The sequence below is a fragment of the Poecilia reticulata genome, linkage group LG6 (genome assembly GCF_000633615.1).
Source record: "Poecilia reticulata strain Guanapo linkage group LG6, Guppy_female_1.0+MT, whole genome shotgun sequence".
Taxonomy (NCBI): Eukaryota; Metazoa; Chordata; class Actinopteri; order Cyprinodontiformes; family Poeciliidae; genus Poecilia; species Poecilia reticulata.
The window spans coordinates 23,169,468-23,176,506 of NC_024336.1; positions in this window are offsets into that span (position 1 = coordinate 23,169,468).

Sequence of the window (7,039 nt, forward strand, 5' to 3'; positions counted from 1 at the left end):
ACACACACACACACACACACACACACACACACACACACACACACACACACACACACCCGCACGCACACACACTAACACACACATCTACAACCTACAACCTTATCAATACCTCTGAACACTACATAATCACAGCATGATTTAATACGCTTCAATGATTTGAATTAGCCTAATGTAAGAAATGGCAAATTATCAAAGATAAGAAAAGTGTTTTTAGATAGTGTCTTGCTAAGGTTTTCATAGATCTTTCATTTTGTTACATTTTTAATCACAATACAGTCCCAAGCACCGATGCATTTTATTTGGATTTTAGAAAAGATGAAACTTTTGTGATTCTAAATGATTTGATGTACATTTGCTGTGAACCATTTACTCTCATGCTACTTAAATAAATCCACTACCAAGAATTTACCTGTGTGTAATTTAAGCTATGAATACATATAGCTAGAGATTTGCTAGGGGACAACATCAGGTAAAAAAAAAAAAAAAAAAAAAAAGAAAAACAATAGACATGGCAGGGAAACCCATGGAGAATTTTAAAGAGAAAACAATATCCCAAGCTTTAAACATTTCACAGAGAACCTTATAATCCATCATTTGAAAATGGACAGAGTTTGACAACGCTACAATGAGTGGCTGGAAACCAACAATTCTTACGTCATGCGGAATACCTCATTCCCACAGGAAATATGGTGGTGGCGGCATCATGCTGTGTGGGTGCTTTTCTTCAGCGGGTCAGAGTTGATTGGAAGATTGATGGAGATAAATACAAAGCAACTCTGGAAGAAAATCTGTAGCAAAAGACCTGAGACGTCAGTGATGGTTCAAGTTGTTGCAGGGTATTGATGAATGTCCTAAATATGCAACATTGCCAAAGTTAAAATAGAATCATTTCAGCATGAATTTGAATGGTCCAGTCAATTGACAACTTCAATTGATACATTGAAGTGATCAATTTCTTTCTGTGGCAAGAAATTGATAACTTCCATCTGAAATCTGAGTAAGATTGTTAGTCTGAAAAGAATTGTATAAAAAGAATCTATAAAAGCTATGTTGTCTTCCCCTTCACAGTGATGTAAGGAATTTCAAAATGAAACAGAAACCTTAATTTACTTAAAATTCTTAGTTAAAAAATGAAAATATCAAAATCATATTGATAAAGAAAAACATGGGGGGAAAATGAGAGCTGCTGCTTCTCCACATCGAGAGGAGCGAGTTGACGTGGCTCGGGCATCTGGTTAGGATGCCTCAGTGGTGAGCTGTTCCAGGCATGTCCCACTCACAGGAGACTCAGAGGAAGACCCTGGAGGGAAACACCAAGGAACCTCCACAGAGGATTTGCCCCATGTGGCTGTGGAGAGGGAGGTCCAGGCCTCTCTGCTTGGGCTGCAGCCTCAGCAACCTGGGACAAATGGAAGATAATGGTTGGTTGGTTATTTGGACGGACGAACGGACGGATGGAAAACAAGATAAATATGATGTCCTGATAGGCTTTTCATAACATAGAGCACAATTACAGGGTTCTCTGAGATGCTCTTATAACCTGAGTGTCAGGAATCCAAACAATAATCAAATTACCATATCCTACAAAAAATAATCTATGGTTTATTAATTAACCCCAATAAAATGTTCAGTTGCAATTCCTCATAATACACTGGAAACGGCATTATGTCACATATGAATACAACACAAAGCACAAGATGCGAGAAGGGAACTTGCTGATGCGACAGCTTCATGTCTTCAACAAAGCACACAGAAGCCCGCCGACGTTCGGACACATTCCTGCCCGCGGTGGCGGAGCCATGTCACAGCCACCGCACCCAGCCCGGTGATGCCTTTAATGATGAGACTTTTCATTAATGAGTTAATGCAAAAACTCTCAATGTCATCAGCAAAGATAAGAGGGAAGAAAGCGCCGCATTGTGCACATAATAACGGGCTCCCTGCATGTCCCAGAGATGTCACGGGTCAGCCATGTTAAGAATGTGTGTGCCCAATCATCCACTGATCTTTATCTGATGGGCCTGCAGCTAACCATGACATGGGTCCAATCAGGGGTGCTGATGAATGGACAAAGGGGGCCTTGAATTGTTGAAGCTGTCACATGACTGCTTCTCTACTAAATCACACTGACGTTAGCAATCAATACACCAATTACCGAACAAGATATTAAGCATGTTGTGCAAAGCAGTGATCTATGCAACAGTACAGTAAATAATCTACAATTCTCAAATTTACAAAGTTGTGACATGGCTGGCACAATGCTGATTTTTATTTTAGCACACCTCAAACTAAAATGAGATAAACATACATATAAAATGAAAAGAATCCTGGGACTTGTGATTTGAGGTCGCATTTCTTGATTTTTTACAAGTTTTTCTTGAGTTGTGCTCATAATGGTGACATTTATTTCCATGGCTGAAATCGCAAAAATATGTTTATAAAGAGCATTTACGTAAGGGAGCAAATGGCAGACAAGAATGCAGCTAAAAGTCACCAAAGAGTGATGATGTCCAGAACAACTAGGGCATCAAAGCATAACATGATATGCACCCAAGATAATATTAGTGAGAAGAAAGCTTCCAGCTTGTATGTGAATTAACAAATTTAAGATTCACAGTGTAATCTACCCAGTCAGACAGAAGAAGTCAGGAGAAATATTGTCCTAGTATAGAAGCTAAGAGATTCAACAAAACACCACCTTCTGAAAGGATTGTTTGGAGAGAGTAATTACAGGTTCTTCGTTCTGACAGAGGACACTGAAAAAGCAAATTACAGCAAAACAAGTTTTCCTTTCTGAGAAACTTTGTGCTCATAAAAAAACATCTGTGATCAACTTGATGATCTGGCTGTTGACTCCCGCCTTGAGTGATCTGCTGTAGCCAAAGCATGAGTGGTGTTGCGTCTGGTTGCCATATATAAGCCCCAGATTCCCCCCAGTTGCTCATAATCCTGGGGAAAATGTGGTTACCAACAGATAGACTATCAGAGAAAAGATAAAAGCATAAAGAAATATTAAACCAAACATTTTTGTTTCTTTTTGTCAAGTCAAAAAAAACATTTTTTCTCTATTTTCATGGAAAAACAAATTATAAAAGACTGTGCCACTCAACACAGTGCAACCTTATATAAAAGTGTGTTTCTGTTTTGAGGTGCATGACTTGGAATTTCCTTTTTAAGGCAGAAAAATGTGTTTCACTATTTTGTAAAATTGTTTTGAGATTTGATGATGTTTCACGTTTTTCTTTTATTTGTTTATCAGGAGTTCATACATTCATTGATATTACATACATTTTGCAAAACTTACATGACTTCTCCGATTTTTTTTCTTCCCTTTCCACGTAGCGAATATAAATCACCGTAATGACATAACAAAAACGAGACAAAATAAGTATAGATACATAAAAAAGAATACATTATATGTTTCATGTTTTAAATATTTGTATATCTGTAAAATATAAGCTATGTGTGCTTCAAAACAACCAGCTGAAAAAGAAGTCAGTTAACAGTGAACCTTAACTTAAATAATATTAGTCATTAAAGAGTAGTGTTTATAATATATTGATTTAATGCATCCGTTTTTTTAAAATAACTTTTGTTGAACAATGCATGGAGGAACAAATTAAGATCTTAGTTGGCTTTGTAAGCCACAATGCGGTGGAGCATAAAGGATTCCAGGAATAAATTCCAGACACCGCCAACATCGTAAAACCTGACAAATTGTTATAACGGTCTGTGTAATCCACACCACTGTCATTCTCAGGACTTTAAGCTCTCCCTGACACAGTCTTAGTATCAGATTTAAGTCTGAAGCCAAGATTAGACAAAAACGGTGAAAAAAAAAACTTTCAGTCCTGTGACATTTGTCTCATACTACATTATCTGAAATCAAATGCTCTATTCAACTCCCAGCGTTCCATATAGAACAATCAGTCCAGCCCTAATGTGGGAATGTCTGTAATCCTTACAAAAGGACGCTGACATTTATACCCAGCAGAAATGAATTAGACAGGGACTGAATTCTTCCAGTGGCTTTGTGCATGCTACACTAGACTGGATGGATAGATAATGACACTTTATTACGGGGTCATTATGGCAGGTAGCTCTCAACGATGAATAGGTAGGTCTAGTCAGCACGTACAGCTGTGAGACAGGTGACCCAACATGTTAACAAATGTGGCAAATGGGCATTATGAGACTAATGAATTCAGAAGACGCTCTAGGGGAAAGAACAACATAAAAGCAGAGCCCTTCTAAGAATTCCCGAGAGAAATACACAGCTTAAGTCTGTTTTAAGGAAGTTTTCTCACCTCCTGTGACCTCACTTTCCCAGATCCTGAAAAGATGAAGAGAGAGAGAAAAAAAATGTTACAAAGAAAGTTGCACATACTTTGCAATTATGCTGCTGACTGAGGGTGTTATCATTGTGGCTGGTATTATTCAGATTCTCATTATTAAGCCATTGTAGATCTAATAATAGCACAAACAAACATGAGCAGCTCTTCTTTTAACAACAAAAAAATTAGTCTTGAAAAGCAAAAGGATTTCTAATCTAGCTTTTATATTCTGTGATAAAGGATTTGAGCTACTCTTCAGTTAAGGGTCTCCTTTGTTGAACACCTTGTAATAATTCTCATCACTATAGAGAATGGACCCTTGTGGTAGAAAGGCATGTTCAGCATACTTACTTTTAGCATTTTGTTGCTATTAATAAAGACAAAATCTTGGCTGATAAAGACATTGTTTGGTTGCCAACATATTTTGGTGTACCCACTTTGAACATGAGGTTTCAGGTCATTTCGCCCGTTTCGTATCCTATTTTTTATTCACACAAAGCCCATTCTAGAGACCTTGCCAGCTTTAATTGATGCCTCAACAGTATTGTCGGGAATATCAGAACACCTATGCAGTACTGAAAAGTCCAGAGAAGAATTAAATTAAATTGTGTTGTTGATGTCTTTTTCTTTATTTTCTGCAGTTTTAACTTTTTGTTCAATTCATTCTTAAATGCAGGAAAAGTACATTATGTGCTAATGAAAGTGCCATCATTTCCCTTCTTTGGTCTCTTGGAGTCTGTTTTTTGTAAGCTTGGTCTGACTTGCCCAACAAAGCACTGATATCCCAACTTTTTGGAATTTTCATAACTAAATGTATGAACTAAATATATCAACTAACATCTGTCAACAGATCAAAAGATGTGATCTTTTTTTATTACAACTTTACAAAGACAAACTTTACAATAAAGTAAGAAATGATTGTAGTAACACTAATAGTACAAATTTAATATGTCAATATATGATAGATTATGAAATAGATCTTTTCTAAGTTTGTGAAGATGTCAAATGGTAGTAAACTGTCCCTTTACCACATTGATGAATTGTAAGTAAATAATGTACGTAATTTGCATGTGTATTGAACATCAAAAAGACAGGATGATGTAGTACAGAAAAAACATGTGTTATTTAAACAAGGGATGTAAACACTTACTGGTGTTGGAAGCATTGATGTTTATAGAGCCTGACAGTTGCTGGGAGGAAGGATCTACAGTAACACTCCTTTGTTCACTGCAGATGCAACAGTCTGTCACTAAAGAAGCAAAAATAATCAACAACAGTGAGAATGATTCAAAGACATTCAGTTTGGTTTTAGTGAGAAGTAAAAACGTATGATTGACCATCTGAGTTACAAATTACAAAGCTAGACGTATAAAAAGTGTTCAGTTGCTTTTTAACATACAGAATTGATCAAATCCCTCAAACGCAACTGTGTTAACAAACCTGTGGACTCCTGAAAAAAGAACACAACAAAAAAGCTCATATTTCAGAGTGAAATTTTAAAATGGCCACATCTGCTTCTGTGCTACTCCCATCAGCCACATGGTCAAGTTTCTGTTGATCTATTGATACCATTTGCCGAAGTTGGATGTTCACCTTTTTCTTTTGTCAGACTGCCAAACATTCGTCCAATGAGATCAGACCAGGCAGCTGCAAATCCTATGACATGAGATTAGTCCTTTTGCCTTCAGAGACAAGATAATAGCATTAGCTAATGTATGAACAACAGAATACCACTGTGTGCATTTTGACATCAGACTGAAAGAGAAACTCTAGCACTTTGTTCTCAAGTTAACCATTTGCTTTGAATTTTGTGATTCTAGCTTCAGGTGCAGGTCACCACAGTCTTACCATTTAACATTTGATCTGCTTTTAACCAGACAACAAAAATTTGTATGTGTAGTTAGTGGTCTACTGGTGTTTATAGTGATAGCTTTACAATAGGCTCACATCAAAACAAATGACAAATACCGTAAATAAATTATACACAGGCTATAATTCCTTGCAAAATTATTAAAACCTCTGAAACGTTTTACAATTTTGCCAAACAGAACTTTTACTTTGTTTTATAACAACTCAAAGTCACATATTGTGAAGTGTGAGAAAAACATTTTTTTGGTTTTTGAAGTTTTTCCTTTTTGTCAATTTTCTTGCCCCAGATTCGATTTATGGATAAGCTGGTATAGACAACAGATGGACAGAGAGACTGATGGATGGATGGATGGATTGTTCAAAGCTTTGGATATTATTTTATAACCCAACTTCTTTAAACTTCTCCACAGTTTCATCTCTGACTTGTCTGCTTTCTTCCTCAATTTTCATGAACCTCTACAGTCTTCTTCGAACAACTGGATTTACGCTGAAATTAAACTGCATACAGGTGACCTATTGACCAATTAGGTGACTTAAGAAGGCACCTGCTTGCACTGAAAGTTTCAGAAACCTACAAAGTTTCAGAAACAATGTCTGTTTAGCAGTAATATTCCAACTGCTTATTGTTCAAAAGGGAATTTTGGCAATTTGAAAGGAAAAAAACATTCATCACATTCAACATACTTTCAGCTATGTACTACATGAGAATACAACAGTATTCATGTGACTGAATAGAGGTGATGTTTTAATAAGATGTAAACATTTGTAAATTATGAGGGGAAAAAAAGGAGGCAACACTCTAAAAAGAAAATAGTTGAACCAACTTAATTGAATTG